Genomic DNA, 21,267 nt, shown 5'->3' with positions numbered 1-21,267 from the left:
AGTCCAGATAAATTAAGGCTTAATCAAAACTCTTCCATTTTTTATTAATATAGTGATTTTTCTTCATACAGACACAGTTATTAAGTCCAAGTTAGTAATGGTCAAAGTTTTTTTAAAAAGTCTAAGAACTCCTTAAGATTTTTTTTTCACTCTTAAACAAGATGGCATGATCTTACTTACCAGTGCACAGAGGTTTGTAAAAGAAATAGGAATTTGTCTGAAATTACTATACATAAGACCTGACTGCTAAACATATACATTACTATATAATTATGTAGAACATAATTATATATCCTTGAAAAACAATGTGGACAAGGCCCACCAGGGGTGAGGATGACGGAGACGCAGAGACCCGACTCTGGGGACCAGGTTCAGTGACGCAGATCAACTTTATTCAGGAACTAAACTAGCTTATATAGATGGGTTCAGCCAATAGGATGTTATGGCAGGGCAAATGGCCAAAAAAGGTCAGAAGGCTGCCCAGCTGGTGCTGAGTCATTTCCACGCAGTGGGCGAGCTTCCTTCCTGAGTGTGCCCAGGAGGGTTCCAGGAGCTGGAGTATTCTCACAGCATTGCATCAGCCACAGCCGCTAGATAAATGCTCTGCGCTCTACCTACATCTCCCCCTTCTCTTTTAATTAAAGCCAGTTGAACTTGCTTGATGACTGCTTGTTGCTGTTGTAGCTTCTGAATGCTACGCATTATGCAATGGAACCCTAGTAGAACTAAAACAACTATAATACCTATTATACTATATGCTAATAGATTAGCTGGATTAAACAATGAAGAAAGCTTCTGTAATGTTTGACTAGTTAGGAAATAGAACAGAGGTCTTAAACAGGGAATTCCTCCTAGGGGTTGGGCTGTCATTTCTCTCCCATTGTGTTACAGAGACCTTCCAGGTGCTGTTAAACACAGTTCCATTTTGATTGTAAAAAATGGATGTAGGTCCATGCACGCCCCCTTCCCACAAAGGTCCCAGCATCCAAACATCGAACAGATGGCTTGCCGTGGGCTGCATACTACATATGATTGTATTCCGTCTCTCAGCTTCCGATGCCAAACTCCAAGGTTGATGGTCTGTGCATCTGGGCCAGAGGCAATGCAGCAGTCTCTCCAGGGAATTCCTTCTCTTGGGAGTGTTCTTAGATGTTCATCATACAAGAACAGGCAAAGAGGTGACCCTGGGAAGGCAAGGTTAGCAGGGCGGGCCCAGCTGTTGGTAGCTAAGGGGAGGAGGGCTTGTAGGCCAAGTACTGAGCCTTTGTTGGTAGTACCATTTTCAGCAAAGTCCCCCATAGTATGATTTCGAAGGAGGACCCACCCCTCCAAGGGGATGGTGTTATTATTCAGAGTAAACTTAAGTAGCATTGGCTCACTGAGGTTACCCCATATAGTACCATTCCACTGTTGGGATTCCCGGCCACTATTGTCACAAGGGAGACTAAGGGAGCAGTTACTGGAATATACTGCTAGAAACTGTGGGCTATCAAATTCTGCAGACACAATTATGCCAAGGTGGGGAACAGCCACCCAGATGTGGAGGTCTGCCCGCATCTGGGAGTCAGCAGTCACTATCGCACACACAAGCAAGAACTGAGCACCAGGGCCTGGGGACCTATCGGGGACAATTCTCTGAGCCTGCCCTGCCAAAGCCTCCACATCCCCCCAGGTGATGGGGCATGCACACCGGCAGCGAGATCTTCTTATGGAGCACTGAGGACCTCCTCCCCTCAGGGGTAGTTGGTGTGGAGGAGGCTAGGACTGTGGCTTTGGACGGGTGAAGACTGAACCACTTAGTGGGTGCCCAAGAAACCCTGTCAAGCAGGTTGGGGGGTTCATGGGATCCAAATTGGCTGAAAAACACAAGCATAACCTCTCCCTTACATTAGAAGAGGGTGTGATCCCCACCACTGTGCCCATGGCTGGGTCCTTCCATGTCATTTGAGAGAGGGGAGGGGGGAGTGAGAGCGAGAGATACAGAAAAATAGACAAGACAGACAAATGAGGGGGGGGAAGATAAAAGACAAATGGGGGCGTATAGGCTGGCCCATGGGTCTACAGTGGGAACACATGTTGGAGTTAAAGCTGGGGTAGAAAATGGCGTCTGAGAGGCCGGGGTGGGGCATTGAGCCCCAGCAGGGAATGTGGAAATAACGACTTCCGTTTCTTCAGGAGGTGGAGCTGATGGCGCGGTTTCTAAAGTATCTGGTTTCATTTCTGCACACTCGGCTGCAAGTCCATCATATTCGGTGGTCCAACCCTTTTCTTCCTCTACAGGGGGGTGGGCGAATACGGAGGTAGGGGCTCCTCTGAAGGAGGAGTAGCCTGTAGGACCTTAGGGACCTGCAGAGGGTCCCCAGTAGGAGCACTGGTCAGGCAGGCGTGTATCGCTAGCAGGGCAGGAATGAGGCTGAGAGGGAAAGTTTGTCCTTCATGTACTCTGGCCGAACGAACACACCAGAAAGCTCGGGCTCAAGTATCGGGGTCCCAAAAAGGCGCATCCCGGAGCCAAGGGTTGAAACCTGAGAGGATTTCCCAGTACGTACAAAGATCCTTTTCACTAACTTTAACTCACCTACTCTGCAATAGGGCATGCAGGGCTCAAGCTTGCGGGGCTCAGGAGTGGGGGAGAAGGTTTCCCATTGCAGAGGGTCACTCACTCGTCCCTTGGATGCCGGGTGGGTCCCTGTTTGAGGCGCCAGTATGTGGACAAGGCCCACCCAGGGGTAAGGACAACGGAGACACAGAGACCTGACTCTGGGGACCAGGTTCGGTGATGCAGATCCGCTTTATTCAGGAAGTAAGAAAGCTTATATAGATGGGTTCAGACAATAGGATGTTATGGCAGGGCAAATGGCCAAAAAAGGTCAGAGGGCTGCCTGGCTAGTGCTGAGTCATTTTCACGTAGTGGGCGAGATTCCTTCCTGGGTGTGCCCAGGAAGGTTCCAGGAGCTGGAGTATTATCACAGCATTGCATCAGCCACAGCCACTAGGTAAATGCTCTGCATTCTACCTACAAGCTACATACATATATACATGTGTGTGTGTGTATATATATATATATATATGTATGTATTCTGGATCTATAGAAGCCATTAACTGCAGACAAGATGGTTGCCCTTAATCCCAAGGCCTAGGCCTATTCACAAATCATAGAAATCTGGAAAGGGTTGATGTACTGAAGTGTCACTGATGCATTCCCTTTTTTAATTGTAAAATACACACAAAATTCACTTTAAAGTGTGTAGCTAAATGACATTTAGTACACTACCGTTATGCAAATATCGCCACTATCTTCTAGTTCCCTCACATTTTTATCACTTAATATTAACCCCATACATGTTAGCAGTCACTCCCCATTCCTCTCTCCCACAAGTCCTGATGGGAGTTATCACTAATGTACTTCCTGTCTCTATGAATTTGCCTATTCTGTACATTTTATATAGATAGAATCACAATAGGTGGCCTTTTGTGTCTGGCTTCTTTCACTGATCACAGTGTTTTCAACATTCATCCATGTGACAGCATGCATTACTACTTCGTTCCTTTTTATGACTGAATAATATTCTATGTGTAGATCTACTACATTTGTTTAAGAATTCATCAATTGGTGAACATCAGTTGATTGGTTGTTTTTACCTGCTATTCCTTTTTATCTTGAATGTCAAAAAGGAAACTGACTCTTAGACTAATTTCAGAGCTGAAATCACCCATTTTTAGTTTCATTTTCAACTAAAAAGAATAGCAAGTTTAAAAAGTCTTTTTTTTTATTATTATTCATAGAAGCAAAATCCTGGAAAGAACTTTGAAACGCTAACACATGAATTCCCTTACAGGTACAACCATTCTCAGTAAACACAACAATCTCATGTGTTTTTTTAATGTAACTTGAAATTCCAAATATAGTAAATATCATTACTAAAAACAAACCAAAGCAGTAAGACAAAGCCATGCTTTGTTTTCAAAATACACATAACTTTCTTCTCCCTTCCTCCATGAGAATCACTGATTTCTACCAGCTTCCTGGGAATTATGAGATAATTCATCATCAGAGTCATTATTATTCAGCAGCAAACTTTTACTGAGCAACTTCTATGAGAACATCTTCCAACATATAACAGCATGATGTAGTACAGGAGAACCGAGGTTCTAATCTCGGTTCTAATATTCATCAGTTGTGACAGTCAGCTACGTGAGGCCTTGGCTTCTTTATCCATAAAATTGAGCTATTAAAACTTGTTGTTTTTCAGTTTTATAAAGTGTAATTAATCCGCATCTCAGTTTTGCATTAAGGGAAAAGATGGCTGTATTTGGCAATTTTTAAAATTAAATTTATTGGGGTGACATTGGTTAATAGGATCATATAGGTTTCAAGTGTACATTTGTTTTTGTTTTGTTTTTTTGAGAGAGAGATAAAGGCAGGGAGAGAGAAACAGGAAGATCAAGCTGCTCCTGTATGTGCTCTGACCAGGGAATCAAACGCAAACTCCACACTCTGGGACGTCACTCCAACCAACCAAGCTACCTGGCCAGGGCTTAATTTTTATTAATTTATTTTAGAGAGACAGAGAGAAGAAAGGAGAGGGAAATGGGAAGGGGATTTGTTGTTCCACTCAGTTGTGCATTTTTTTATTGCTTCCCATGTGTGCCCTGACTGGGGACCAAACCCACAACCTTGTTGTTTTGGGATGAGGCTCTTAACTGACTGAGCTAATCAGCCAGGACCTCAAGTGTACATTTCTATGATACATGATTGCCATTTTTTTTAAACATCTGAGTATTTGCATGCAGAGGCTATCAGAAAGCACTGGACACGGGTGGAACAGAAAACTAATAGTTCCCTCCCCAAAACAGGCCTTCACAATATGATTTTATTACTGGGGACAAGAACATAAGAAACTATCTAATTTAGCCATAAAAATTTTTAATTACAATTCAAATTTAAAAGTTTTATTATTTACTGTATTAAATTATGTATGTTTTTGCTCATTTTCACTGATACTAACTGGAATAAGATTACTTATATTAAAATAAAAGTCATTTTACCTTGTTTCACTAGTGAAAAAGTCCAGCCATGAGCTCTCACACTTCAAACATACTTCAAGGGAAATACTAACTCAGTAATGAGAACTAAACTAGTCATTTCCATCACTTTGTCATTTTAATGCCCATACCCAGGCTCTGTGTCTTCTATGCTCTCTGACTGGACAGAGTTATTTTATGACAATGGTTGGGAAAGCCGTCTTGGTTGTAAAGACTTTTCAAAAGGAGGATAATTTCCCTTCCACTGCCAAATTTCCCTCTTAACTAGTTTCTTTGACTACTCTCAACCTCTATCCCTTTCAAACATAAAAGCTCCTATTACACACACTTCTTTTTTAATAGTAACAGGATTCTAAACTTAAATGCCAGCTCACAAACCACCTTCTTTTTTTTTTTTTTTTTTTTTTTTTTGTATTTTTCTGAAGCTGGAAATGGGGAGAGACAGACAGACTCCCGCATGCGCCCGACCAGGATCCACCCGGCACGCCCACCAGGGGCGAGGCTCTGCCCACCAGGGGGCGATGCTCTGCCCCTCCGGGGCGTCGCTCTGTCACGACCAGAGCCACTCTAGCGCCTGGGGCAGAGGCCAAGGAGCCATCCCCAACGCCGGGGCCATCTTTGCTCCAATGGAGCCTTGGCTGCGGGAGGGGAAGAGAGAGACAGAGAGGAAGGAGAGGGGGAGGGGTGGAGAAGCAAATGGGCGCTTCTCCTGTGTGCCCTGGCCAGGAATCGAACCCGGGACTTCTGCACGCCAGGCCGACGCTCTACCACTGAGCCAACCGGCCAGGGCCAAACCACCTTCTTTTTAAGACTTGCTCAAGGGTAATTTGTTGAGCAAGAACACTGCCTAGAATGCAGGTCTTATGACTTAGATTAGGGCTCTTTATTGTTCATAATACACATTTCAACACCAACAAGCCATCTCTTTCCGTCTAAGCTTCTTCCTGCACAGTGTCCAGTCCAAATCACTGAAAGCCTTGCTGGTTGCCATGACCAGTTGTCACCACTGCTGTTAATTACATGCAGTGAAGTTGAAATAACACAGATACCAACCTGATTCTGATTTACTCTCTTAAACTTTAGCTGATGTGTGCTTTTTAAAAACTCCAGTGAGCAGAAGTAATTGTGTTACACCAAATACTCTTGAACTCTAGAAACTGAAACACAAGAACCAGTCATGTAGACCTTCCAATACTTGCCCAGCAATTTCCAAAAGAAAGGAAAAAAAAAAGTCTATCACTAAAGATCCAAATGGAGCTGCCAGCATGGGGAAAATGTGCGAGTCACAGAGGTGAAGGTGGATTGGGCTGACACTCTCCTGGTTCAGGAGCTGGACTGAAGGGCTTACAGAGTCCTTCCTCCCACAGGATTAATGTAAGGAAAGGGGTTAATGTAATGATTACTGCCAATCCTTGACATTAGTCACTCTTCATTAGGTGATTTTTGAAGGGGCAAACATCATCACCTAGAGGATTCTTGTTTTAGAGACCCAGAATAAGATAAGATACAGTTTACTAACACCTCAGTTCTCAATGTGGCTTTTAGCACTTTCACAATATGTTTAAAAGAAAATGGTAAAAAATAAGTAGGGACTTTTTAAAAATGTAACTTATAAATATTGCAGGGTAGAAATCAGCTAGAAACCAATTCCCATATCTAATAAACATGGTCATCTCTACTATTCTGCCTCTACAGAAGGATGTTTTAGTGAATCCAAATGGTGGAAATAAATTGTTCAGTACCATAAGATCACTTGAACACAGCCCAGTACAATTATTATTTGGGGGGAAGCTCCACAAATACAAGTTTATTGTTGAATCTTGTTTCCATGACTCCAAGCAGTTGCTTATGTTTCAAATCCATGAAAGCTTCTAACATTCTAAGCCTTCTCTTAAAATATAGAACAGCTGATATTCTGCTCATATGTTATGCATAAGAAGCCCTTCATTAATATGTTGAATTATTTTTAATACACTTATATTTCTATCCTGAATCATCATCTCAAAAAAATGGCAAGTTTCCATCTTCCCAGCTGCAGGGAGCACCTGCAAAATACAAACCCAAACTGTGACACATCTGGTACCAAAAAACCAATCTTGTTTCATCTGGCCAGCAGACTAAAATATCAGGATCATTGAACAGAAACAAGGCAAAAAGTTAACTGCCTCTTATATGCAGTCAACACAGATGTCTGGTTAAGCTGTTTATATTTTAAGCACATGTATATGTTAATGGACCACAGAGCCCTTTAATAAGGCAGAGTTGGAATATAAACACAAGAGAATTTTAAAGACCTGACTGCAATAATTCTGGGGTTTTTTTTAATCTCATAGAAACTAAATTACTTTTTTCAGAATCTGAGCATTATTTTTAAACAGATGCATATAACACAAACAAATATTTTGTTGAGTTTCTGGAGTATCTACAAATTATCAATATCTATTAACTTTAAAAACTGTATTCGGGGAATGGGAGAGGGAAAGGGGGAGGGGGAGAGGCACAAAGAAAACTAGATAGAAGGTGACAGAGGACAATCTGACTTTGGGTGATGGGTATGCAACATAATTGAACGACAAGATAACCTGGACTTGTTATCTTTGAATATATGTATCCTGATTTACTGATGTCACCCCATTAAAAAAATAAAATTATTATAAAAAAATAAAAATAAAAAACTGCATTCCATGTTTTTGTATTTTAATATGTAGATTATGTTCATTTGAATGGCAAATTAGTTACTTAACCAGGTGTCCTGGTTAACTTTGTTGCCCCAAAGCAGATCCTGACACAAGATTTGATTGTGAGTAGTTTGAGAGATTAATTCAGGATGCACAGGAGAGAAAGTGGAGAAATTAGTGAGGAAAGGGAGAGATAACAAATGAGTGAGGTAATGAATTGGTTGGTCACTTCTGTGGTAACTGGCACTCAGCTTCTCTGGGAATCCTCTGGGAAATAGTAGGGAACTTACCTCAAAAGCATCTCACCAGAAGCTACCTAGCTGGTCCAAATGCGATCCTTGCTGTGAGGGTTGCCCCAGGAATACTATTGCAACACACACCCTTGTAACTGCCTGCAGGGGGCAAGCTCCCTGGAACCAAAGAAAGCCCTCAGGCAGAGGAGACAAGAGACAGAAGCTTGATGTGGGATGCAGTCAGTGAGCTAGAAATTTCTGCTGCAGCCTCCAGTGAACTCAACTGGCTGAGGAGATGTGCGGCAGGCATTATCACCTGCTGACCAAGATCAGCACACTGCTGGATGAGTCCGACACCTGAAGCAGGAGTAACTAGCCTGATGGCTTCATACCATATGAACCTCTCCCTAGACCGTTTTCCTATTGGTTCTCCATCCTTTTTTCTCTTCTATCTTTCCCTTCTTCTAGTCAAGTTTCTCCTCTGAGTATTTCTCACTTAGTAAAATCAGGTACTAACCATGTCTAAGACACATTGTTCTGAACTAGATGTAAAGACACATTAGATATTATGTAAAGTGGCATCTTATAGTTAATACCATGAGCCTGATTCCAGAACACATCACAGAGTATTGTATAAAATATGTTGCCCTTCAAAGGTGAATTTTCAGAAGCTTCAAGTCCTCCCCTTGCACCAGTTGCTTCCAAGGCCCTGAAGGGGCCCTAGCAATGTGTCACATGGTCTCATTATTTTTGTAAAATTTTCTAAAGTAATACATGGTAGTTGAATTGGTTAGAATCACTCTTTCCTCTTAAGGACCCTGATGGTCAAATAAGTTTGCAAATATGATATATAGGTTTGCTCGCTTATAGTTTGCTTTGAGTGCAGATGACAGGATGTAAGCAGGCAGGGTCCTTATAGCCTAGCAGGGGTCCCCAAACTTTTTACACAGGGGGCCAGTTCACTGTCCCTCAGACCGCTGGAGGGCCGCCACATACAGTGCTCCTCTCACTGACCACCAATGAAAAAGGTGCCCCAGCCCTGGCCGGTTGGCTCAGCGGTAGAGTGTCAGCCTAGCGTGCGGAGGACCCGGGTTCGATTCCCGGCCAGGACACACAGGAGAAGCGCCCATTTGCTTCTCCACCCCTCCGCCGCGCCTTCCTCTCTGTCTCTCTCTTCCCCTCCCGCAGCCGGGGCTCCATTGGAGCAAAGATGGCCCGGGCACTGGGGATGGCTCTGTGGCCTCTGCCTCAGGCGCTAGAGTGGCTCTGGTGGCAACATGGCGACGCCCAGGATGGGCAGAGCATCGCCCCCTGGTGGGCAGAGCGTCACCCCATGATGGGCGTGCCGGGTGGATCCCGGTCAGGCGCATGCGGGAGTCTGTCTGACTGTCTCTCCCTGTTTCCAGCTTCAGAAAAAATGCAAAAAAAAAAAAAAAAGAAAGAAAAAGGTGCCCCTTCTGGAAGTGCAGCAGGAGGCCGGATAAATGGCCTTAGGGAGTTGCATGTGACCCGCGGGCCATAGTTTGGGGATGCCTGGCTAAGGCTTAGTTTTAAGACTAAGCTTTTCCCCACACCCTTGACTGTTGCATGATGTGGGGTGATGCACTCTCATGAGGAATCCCATTGTGCCTCAGATAAGTGACTTTGTATCAGAGACTTCCTTGTTTGTATATTGGATTAAAGGTTTTGATTTCTATACTATAAAATGGGGCAGAGGAGCCCATGCTCTAAGAGAGCAGAGAAAGGCCAGAACAGAGGAAAAGCAGCCAAAATGGCTGAGTGCTGAAGGAGAAGCCAGTTTGTGCAGAGAGAAAGAGATGGAGAACAGAGGTGAATAAGGCTGGTGAGGTACAAACTTTTGATTCTAGGAAACTCAGATAAGTCAGTGGCTTTGGAAGCCCTGAATGGAAAGGGAAGTGTTTTCTCACTGTTTGTATTTCTTGCCCACCAGGTGCAAGCTAGGATTAAAGCTAATGGCCCACCGGCTCTTGGCTCCGTTGTTTCATTACCGTCTGTCCGAATCAAATGCGAACCTGTATGGGCCAGGCGGCTGTGATGGTGGCTACTGACTTTATAGACCCCCATGTCACATCACACTGTTTCATATCAGATTAAGAAGCTTTTTTTATTATTTTCTAAATACAAAGCAAACTCAAAAAATTAATAAGAGATTTGGAAATATGATAGATAATCACTGCCAGGCCATATTAAAGTTTCTTAAGCAAAATGGGTATTAAACTAAAATGAGAAACTGAGTCCAAAATCTGGGAGTGAGTCACCAGAATCTTTCATATGGATGCTTATTCAATAGTGTTTTGGTATAGAGTTCACCGGTCTCATTAACTAAGGACTTTAACATCGTGATGTTATGCAGTGACTATATGCAGCCCACAGGATAGTCCATTATTGCTGACCTGATAGGGCAGTGGTCAGCAAACTCATTAGTCAACAGAGCCAAATATCAACAGTACAACGATTGAAATTTCTTTTGAGAGCCAAATTTTTTAAACTTAAACTATATAGGTAAGTACATTGTTATTAACTTAATTAGGGTACCCCTAAGCTGGCCAAAGAGCCACATTCAGGGGGTCAAATAGCCGCATGTGGCTCGTGAGCTGCGTTTTGCCGACCACTATGTTAGGGCAAACCCAAAAAACAGAACTGGGTCCAGAGGGTCCAATCAGTTAGATGAGGTGGCATAACAAAGCCAGACCTGATGATAGAGAACCAGAGGCAGAGGCCAGACTTTAGTTACCACAGCAGCAGAGGCAAGAGGTGCCAGATCTCAAACAGTAGCTGCAAGAGGAGAAGCTGCAGAAGCAGGTTGGATACAGATGTGGTAATTGAGGTACAGGAACAAGGATTCAGATATTGGACAGTTCACATTAATCTCCTAGAAGGAAATTTAAGCTAGCACCTCAGTTGAAAATCTAAAGCATGCTTTCAAGCATCTTAAAGATATAGCATATAGTAGCCTTTTCCAAGAAAGGCATTTTTTCCCTAGCTGGATAACTCAGTTGGTTAGATCATTGACCCGGTACACCAAGGTTGTGAGTTTGAACTCCAGTCAGGGCACATACAAGAATCAACCGATGAATGCATAAATAAGTAAAACAACAAATCAATGTTTCTTTTTTGCCCTTCCTCTCTTTCTCTCTAAAATCAATAGATAAAAAAAATTTTTAAGCATTTTAATGCCTAGATATTAAATAATAATAATGAGAGCTAGCATTTACTGAGCACCTATGATATGCCATGCACTGTGGCCTCACACTGTGCTAAACACTTACTGTACTTTACAAAGATTATCTCACTTTATGACATGGGCACTTCCATTCCATTTGAAAGATGAAGAAACTGAGCCTCAGAGAAATACACTGCCCAAATCACACAGTGGTGGATCCAGATCTATAACCCAGGTCAGTTTGACTCCAAACCACATAGTCCTAATCATCTTATTTCTGATCAGTGACTAATTCTATGTGAGCATTGGTTTTAATATGTGCTTCTGGTTAAAAACAAGCCATTAAACCAAAAACCCCATCTACCAGGGGTAAGGCTAGTAGATACCATGGGTAAGTGAATTGTATTAAGATCTTTGATATCTATTTTTTTATTATTATTAAGTGAGAAACAGTGAGGCAGGGAGGCAAAAAGACAGATTCCTGCATGCGCCCAACCAGGATCCACCTGGCAAGCCCCCTACAGGGCAATGCTCTGTTCATCTGGGGCCGCTACTCTGTTGCTCAGCATATTTCAGCACCTGAAGCGAGGCCATGGAGCCATTCTCAGTGCCCCTGGTCAACTTGCTTCAACCACTTGAGCCATGGCTGCAGGTAGAGAAGAGAGAGAGAAGGGGGGGAAGGAGGAGTAGAGAAGCAGATGGTCACTTCTCCTGTGTGCCCTGATTGGGAATCAAACCCAGGACTTCTACACATCAGGCCGACGCTCTAATGCTAAGCCAACCCGCCAGGGCAATCTTTGATATCTATTAAAGGAATATTATTAATAAAAGACGATTGCATATTTGAAAGTTGCTAGGAATGTAGATCTTAAAAGTTCTCAACACAAGAAAAAAAAAATGTGTACCTAGCCTGACCTGGCGGTGGTGCAGTGGATAGAGCGTCAGACTGGGATGCGGAAGGACCAGGTTCAAGACCCCGAGGTCGCCAGCTTGAGCACGGGCTTGAGCAAGGCTCACCAGCTTGGACCCAAGGTGGCTGGTTCAAGCAAGAGGTTACTTGGTCTGCTGAAGGCCTGCGGTCAAGGCACATATGAGAAAGCAATCAATGAACAACTAAGGTGTCGCAATGTGCAACGAAAAACTGATGATTGATGCTTCTCATCTCTCTGTTCCTGTCTGTCTGTCCCTGTCTGTCTCTCTCTCTGACTCTCTCTTTATCTCTCTAAAAAAAAATTTTTTTTTAAATGTGTACCTATGTGTAGTGATGGATGTTAACTAGACTTATTGTGGTGATCATTTTGCAATAAATACAAATATTGAATCATTATGTCATATATCTGAAACTAATATAATGTTCTGTGTCCATTATACCTTAATAAAAAATTATTTATGAGAGTTAATTTAAAAAATAGAGAAGTCTTCTCAGCACCCTTAACATCACATGTCGGGGTCTGGATATGACTCTTCTTCTTCGCTAGCCGAGGTAATTACAGAGGAAATGAAAAGTTTATACTAGGGATGTTTAAGGCAGCTGCAGAAATTAGACTGGCTTCAGGAAAGATCCAAGTGGATTAATTAAGGCATTAAGCAACTAATATTTTTATATGAGAACACAACACACAACCCTTGTGTGATTCTTCTTTGGATCACTGAAACATACCCACTTTACGCCAAACACCTAAAGGACACTTGTAATATATATATGTTTTTAAAAAACTTCATAGTGCTATAGACATTTCTATGGACAAAAAAAATAAAATCAACTGTGTAAAGATGAACAGTGATTATAAAGAGTAAATACTCCTTTGTTTGCTTCTTAGTGATTAATATAGAACTGTTGAATATCAATTGTAATTTAATAGCATGCTCAGGTGCTTTTTTTTTTTAATAATTCAAGAATTGACACGTTTTCTTCTGTTGAGTGAAAGCTCATCCAATTAGCTGTATGGAAAGCTACAGACACACGTGGCTCACTTTACCTTGACAGAAGTAACTGTTCACAGATCATCAATTGTAAACTCTCCATCACTGATCCTAAATCTAGCTGCCATTCCAAAGTAACCATGGACCTTCAGCACATATTTACCTCCTCCTGTTAAAAAAAAAAAAGTCATTTCAGCAGCAATTCTAATCCTTCCCTCCAAGAGATGTTTCAGACTTTCTGTGTTGCAATTATTATGCAAAGAAAATAGAAAATAACTGATGCTGTGAGTATTACAAAATGACAGTGGGTTAGGCTCACAGCAGCCCATGATCACTTTGGAGGAGGGTGAAATAAAACATCTGTTCAGACATCACAGTAATTTGTTTTTCGGTTTTTTAAGTCTGAGTGCCAATCTGAAAATTACATATTGAATTTACTGCATAGATACTGATATCTATGTTTTACTGCATAGGATACCCTTTTCATCTAATGAATGTAGTATTTAGAAGAGGGTGGGACAAGCTTTGATTTCAAACGAATTGAAATAGAGTATAAATAAAAAATGACATGAAAAATTATGTAATGCAAAGCTACTTAGCTCTGCCAGATGCTTCTGTAGCCAACAGGGCTCTCAGCAAGTCAAATGCATACCTTGTTATCTTCCCAATAGCTTCAATAATGAGCTATTTAATGTGGAAGCTTGCTTGGGCCACAGCTCTTGATAGTTTTATAGCTAGCCCTTGGTCAAAATTTTCAGCAGTACTGGGGCAAGTGTGACTAGGCAGATAGATAACACATATTAACTTTCCACTTGCAGATACACAATATTTACTTTTTTGGGTGAGCCCGTAAACCAGCTGACCAATTAATCTACAGATACTTCATGCCTTATAAAACCTAAGCAAAGACTGAGAAGAGAAAAGCCTCAGAAACACATGCAGTCTGAACTTTTTTTCATGTCTTCGTATAATCTCATTGAAAAAGAATGCTCATGACCAGTCAGTAATCTTCTACATAAGGGCCAGCAGCCCACATTCAGGCAGTAGAGAGGATCAAACTTCAGAAACAGGGGGAAACTTTTATAAGATATCTGAATTTCTCTAATCTCTTATCATTCAAATCCCTCTGTAATCAATTTGCCAACTTTTTAAACCAAAATTTCCTTCAATAATCCTCTCTTCAAATTGCTCTCCTTATAAGGGCACCTGAACGTGTGGATTCCTAATTCTCTGCCTCTGCTCAAAGCATTGCCCTTCACTTTGAATGTCATCATTCCTCCCTTTCAATCTCTCTTTCCCAAACATAGATCCTACGACTCCATCTAGACCCCACTCAAAAGCCACCTCTTCCATGAAGACTTCTTACCTAGTGATTTCTCTTTTCTCTAACATCTCTTACAAATACTGTTTATATATCTATTTGGTACTTATACTGCTGCATGACCATTATACAACTTTATTTATGTGTATTTTTCACTCCTGAAAATATTTCCAGTCATCTGTAGGTCACTTCTACTTAAGTGGCTGCTGCCATCTGCAAATTCAAAAAAAATCTACGAAAAGCCTATATTCTTAAATTTCTATTATCAGCACCACCATTCTTATATGTCAGCCAGGCTCAAAACCTTGGAATCACCTTTGAGTCTCCCTCCTCTTTCATATTTCCCATATTTGATCAGTGGCCAGGGCCTGTGAATTCTAGCATTGTCCTATCTCCTGCAACCAATCGCCTACCCTTTCCATTTCCACCACCAACACCCTTGCTCTGGTCTTTACTTCCTTACCTGGATGATTTCAAAAGTTTCTCACAGTCCTCTCTATCTCCAATTTCTCTACCTCCAATTTAATCTACACACTTCAAGATTAATTAATCTTCCTAAATACAGCATTGAATCACAATATTTTTCAATGTAAACATCATCCTAATACCTACTAAATAAAATATAAATTCTTCAATCTGGCATAAAGTACGTCTAGTGTTGTGGATGTTGGGTGTGCCACTCAGATTCCCCTTCCGTACCAAGGCATTTATTCCCCGGATGCCGCAGTTGCCTTCTGATGGTTCATATAGTTAAATTCCTCCCCAGAAATTGCTCTGGCCAAAAGGACCTGTTTTTCTCTCTCTCTCCAGAGGCAGGCCACATCCAATGACTGCTATGGCTATACTGTACAATAGCCCAGGCCCTCTGTCTCAATTCAGGACAACTTCGTAGGCTGGTTTCTATAAACCATGGAGGATTAGCTGAGAGCCTTGTAACTTTGTTTCAGTTCAAGTTCTCTGTCTGCCACGTCCTGACTCCCTACCTCCCTCACAAGAGTGGACCCCAAGAGCATTCCCCAGTAAACTTCCTGTACTGGAATCCTTATTTCAGAATTTGTGTTCAGGGAACTCAATCTAATACCTCACCAATTTCTTTCTTTCATATCTTTCACTCCTATCCTTCATATACACTACATTCCAGTTAAACTGGGTTATCTGCCATTTCTTAAAGATACTTCTCATGCATTACCACTAACTCATACATCCAAAAAAAGTATCTACTGAATATCTAAAATGTTCCAGACTGTGTAAGAGATATTGACTTACCTAAAGGAATAATAAGTAAACAGGCTGTTAGAATACAGTATGAACAGAAACCATAGAAAATTTTCCATCTTTCAAGGATCCACTCAAATTGTCTCATATTTACATAGTGATTTACTAAACATCATCAAATGTTACCTCATTTACTGGTTATAGATTTCAAGCATTAAAAATATCTCTTATGTATCTTGGTATTCTCCTCATCTCATTAAAATGTGGATCCTATAGGCTCAGAAAAAGAGTCAAACTTGAAGGAAACAATTAATAAAAGAGGAGAATCTAAAGATAGGAAGAGCAGGCCCACAAAACAGAGCTATTGCTTGTGCCTGTCAACAGGATGCCGCAACTAAGACAAGTCCATGTCCATGTGGAAAGAGTCATGAAAAAATGCTTGTCATTCTTAGGAAGGAACACGAAGGTAGTCGATCTTCATCTTATATACAAACTTGGTGAGTGAAATAACAGTGATGAGACCGTCTTTCCTTTTCACCGTGACATTAACCTCAATAACCAGTGTAGTGCTAGATCTATAGCAAAATACATGTTCTGGACTCTGACTGATCTCACTCACCCCAAAAGGGAGGCCATAAGCAACCACTAATAAAAAGGCATTCATCTTCTGACTGTTCTTTTTTCTACAGTGAGAACATAAAAAAAAAAAAAGCCAATTTGAATAGGTGCAACAGCCACCTTCACTTATCCCTTCATATTTAATGATCTTATTTTGCTTTATGGGTGCTTCAAAGAACTGACGGAGAAGAGGCAGCTATAAATGCAAAACATGAAGCAACTTGCTGAGACATGGTGAGGTTGATGGCTTGCCTTGTCACGCCTTTGCAGACCAACATTTCCATAATTCCCTTTTCAAATGCAGATCAGAGCTCAAATAAAAAGAGGAGAATTCTTGCTCTCCAAAGTATCAACATGAAAGGGTATTTCAAGGCAGTTTGAGGGAGACGCAGCCACCAACACAGTAACAGTTAAAGAGGTAGAAATGTGTAGTACATTTTATTTGGAGACATTCAGCCTAGACTTCCAAAATTCACTGCACAGCTGCAGAACCAGAAATTATTCTGCCCTACCCCAATCCCTACCTAAGCAACATTCCTCTTAAGTCCTCAAGTGGCTCTGGCATTTAGAACATTTGCAAATATTTATTCACTGCCTAGAAGAGTACCTTAAAAATGGTGGGTCCTTAATAATGGTGACACTTAACACAGGTAACAAATAGCCCTAGAAAAAGTAGCTTTTTATAAACAGTAAGAGAACAGACTAGTGAAGATGAAAGTTAAAGGTAAAAATTCACAGCAGCTTCTATCTGAAATATGTTACCTAAAGAAATATTAGCTCAGGCCCTGACTGGTTGGCTCAGCGGTAGAACGTTGGCTCAGTCTACGTCCCCAGTTCCATTCCCAGTCGAGGCACACAGGAGGAGCGCCCATCTGCTTCTCCACTCTTCCCCTCTCCTTCCTCTCTGTCTCTCTCTTCCCTTTTCACAGCCAAGACTCCATTGGAGCAAAGTTGACCCTGACACTGAAGATGGCTCCATGGCCTCTGCCTCAGGTGCTAGAATGGCTCCAGCCGCAACGGAGCAACACTTCAGATGGGCAGAGCATCATCCCCTGGTGGGCATGCCAGGTGGATCCTGTCGGGCACATGTGGAAGCCTGTCTGACTGCCTCCCCACTTCTAACTTCAGAGAAATACAAAATAAAATAAAGAAAAAGAAAGAAATATCATCTCAGTAAGATGTTAGTAAATGCCTATAACATTAAACACTGTAGGAGTTCAAGTGACCCTGCTTTTCATCAAGTCATTTTGTCATTCAGCACTGCCTCCATAATAATACTGTATATAATATTGCATACTTCACTCCTGGATGCCTTTACCCCTATACTGTGCTTTCCACTAACAATCCTGAGTGGGTTAAAAACAGATGATCTGCCTTACACTGATCCATCATACAGATGTCCAAGAATGCATGGCCTCATTGAATTGAGACCAGCTGTATAAGGAGAGCATTTCAGACAAGAGGAAGAGTAATATAAATATGAAGCTTAGGGAAAAAATTAGAGATTTATTCCAATGCCAACACTTTACATGATTTAAAAAAACTTCTTTTTTTTATTTTTTATTTATTCATTTTAGAGAGGAGAGTGCGTGAGAGAGAGAGAGAAAGGGGGGAGGAGCAGGAAGCATCAACTCCTATATGTGCCTTGACCAGACAAGTGCAGGGTTTTGGACCGGCGACCTCAGTGTTTCGGGTCAACGCTTTATCCACTGCGCCACACAGGTCAGGCCAATTAAAAAAAAACTTTTTAAACTAAGATATGAGGAAAAGTACTTTACCAAGGTCATGTGGTTATAAGTACCATATTTCCCCATGTATAAGACACACTTTAATTTTGGGGCCCAAAATTTTAAAAATAAATGTATTACAAAAACTTATTGAACTCAAGATTTATTCATCATAAAATTCATATAACTTCTCATCACTGTCAAAACTCCCATCCATTAGCTTGTCCTCATCTTTGTCTGATGACGAATCACTGTCTTCAACAATGAGTGCAAAAACAAGTGCGAAAAAGCGGCAAATGCAAGTAAAAAAAATTTACAACCACTGTATACGATGCGCCCAGTTTTTAGACCCCAAATTTTTTGAAAAAGTGTGCATCTCATACATGAGGAAATATGGTAATTTCTCAGAATTTTCTGTGTGTTCTTATTATTTTAATACCTGCAATATCAGATTTATATAATAATATAAGGTACACTACATTTCATAATCTTAATAATCTGAAACATACACACATACACATACACAGAGCCCACAGGTATTTATGTTCGGGAAGAACATGAATATAGAGATTAATAATGATTTAGGTATATAAACATTATATATCATGTTCGGGAAGAACATGAATATAGAGATTAATAATGATTTAGGTAGGAAAGTACACTTACAAAACACCAACTATATAACTAAATTGAAAAGAAGGCTATTTGGATTAGACTAGAAAATTATCTTCTGTAGCTAATAATAATAATAACTAGAATTAGAATTGAAATTGTTTAGATGTATCATATACATCTAGTCTTGGCAACAATTTTATGAAATAGGACTCTGATTATCCCAATTTTAAAAATGAGAAAAGCAGGGCTCAAAGAACTTAATTTTCCCAATTGTTTATAGTCCTATAGTTGATAAATGAGTAAGCAAGGATTTGAACCTTAGCTATCAGGCTAAGGCTGCCCTTTTAACCATTATACTACACTGCCTAGATTTAGACTTAATGTACTCAACCATAAACAACATGCATGAGACTGTTTGCCAATAGATTTCTCAAAGCTTAAAAAAAAGTTTCATTCTGTATACAAAATTTGAGATTTTTCTCCTTTTGTAATATGTTTTGGAACTACTGATCTAACATGGTAGAATAACACTGGAAAACAAAATTTTTGTTGCATCCACAAAAACACTTGTTCTTACCTAATTTGAGTGTGCTAATCTCAAATCTTACAGTTTTTCTCTGTAAGCTACAGGGTTTTTTTTTTTTGCAATTCAAGATTTTAGGTTTTCATCTTATTGTAAAATTTTCAACATTTAGTTTAACATAATGAAGTAGAATGTCTTCTTGGGCATCATCTTTGTGAAAATATAATAATTTATATAATGCAGTAAATACACTAATAAACTAAAAGAAATGATTTCATCAGAATTTTTCTACAATTTCAAAATAGAACACATATTTTAATCATAAAATTTGTACAAAGCCTATTTAAATTCTATTCAGGCAAAAATTTGCGTTTGTAGCTCTTGCGTTTGTGTACTTGTTGAGGACAATCTCGTTTCATGCTCCAGCAATAGTCTGCTCATCACTAACAGCTCCAAGATTTTCAGGAAATTTATCAATATGACTGCTCAAGAAGTGAATCTTAATACTCATGTTACATCAAATGTCGCAGAAAGCCAACAGCATCCTTTGAACCAGAAGTTCATAGTTTTCTGCTTTTTTGTTGCCAAAGAAGTTCTTTGTAACTGCCACAAAAGACTGCCATGCTGCTTTCTCCTCCTTATTCATCTTCCTGGCAAATTCTTCGTCACGTATGAGGGTTCAAATTTGAGGTCCATCAAATATACCTGCTTTTATCTTCTCAAAAGACAAGGCAGGAAAAGCAGAAATAATATGTTGAAAGCATTCCCTTTCTCTATTCAAAGCCTGAACAAACTGCTTCATTAAGCCAAGTTTGATGTGAAGTGGGGGAAAATGATCCTGTCTCAATTAACTACAGGTTCATTCACAATATTTTGCATCCCTTCTTCCAAAGCTTCACGTTTTGGCCACTCCTTCTGTGTCCAGTGTTTCTCCCGAGCTCAGCTGTCCCACAAACACAGGAAGCAAGGATACTAGGCATTGGCCGGTTGGCTCAGTGGTAGAGTGTCGGCCTGGCGTGCAGGAGTCCCAGGTTTGATTCCCGGCCAGGGCACACAGGAGAAGTGCCCGTCTGCTTCTCCACCCCTCCCCCTCTCCTTCCTCTCTGTCTCTCTCTTCCCCTCCCGCAGCCGAGGCTCCATTGGAGCAAGGTTGGCCTGGGCACTGAGGATGGCTCCACGGCCTCTGCCTCAGGTGCTAGAATGGCTCTGGTCAGTCACAACAGAGTGACGCTCCAGATGGGCAGAGCATCGCCCCCTGGTGGGCATGCAGGAGTCTGTCTGACTGCCTTCCCATTTCCAACTTCAGAAAAATACAAAAAAATAAATAAAAAATTAGAAAGCAAGGATAATTTATAAAACCTCTCTGTTGTCCTAGCAGGAAATTTACCATTTTAAGATCCACACAAATGATCCAGTTATGCTCCTCATACTTCAGAAAGTTGAGGAAAATTTTTATGTCATTCTTACTAAGTCATTCAATTCAGGTTGGCTAAACTGCTGAGGGGTTAATGACTGCTTGGTATCAGAAGAAGACCTTTCAGATTCTACAACCATTTCCTCATGCATCTTGTCAAAATACATTTGATCATCATGTTCACTTTCTTCATCCTTAGAAGAAATAAAACCATTGAAAACTGGAACCGAGAGTGTCTCAGAGTGTGGGATAGGTCGTACTGCTAAAGGAATACTAGGATATGAGATCATATGCCGTTTTTTCTTGCCAATGCCTTTCATATAGATCAGACAGAAATAAACAGTCACTGCTGTGATCCTTAGGTTCACACCAAACCATGGGAATACCAAAAGGCATTCTTTTGCGTTTTCCTTTTGTCCAATCACGAAGCATTTCCTCACAATTATGACACACAATATGAGGAGCCCAATTCTTGTCTTGATTGCCAAGGGGAACTTGAAAATAGGCAATATATGCACGAGTCACAAATGATGAAATATTGCGCCTTTGATGTTGAAGTGTGTAACAGCCACATATATAACAGAAGGTGTCAGGACTATTCTTACATTTACGCCTACTTGAAGAAGCCATGATTCAATCTTAAAACAAAATAAAAGGGTGTTTCTATCAGATAATAATATTTTTTTGTATTTTTCTGAAGCTGGAAACGGGGAGAGACAGTCAGAGAGACTCCTGCATGCGTCCAACCGGGATCCACCCGGCACGCCCAC

This window comes from Saccopteryx bilineata, chromosome 3, assembly GCF_036850765.1.
Source record: "Saccopteryx bilineata isolate mSacBil1 chromosome 3, mSacBil1_pri_phased_curated, whole genome shotgun sequence".
Classification (NCBI taxonomy): domain Eukaryota; kingdom Metazoa; phylum Chordata; class Mammalia; order Chiroptera; family Emballonuridae; genus Saccopteryx; species Saccopteryx bilineata.
The sequence above is the reverse complement of the archived record's forward strand: the minus strand, read 5'-3'. Positions refer to the sequence as shown.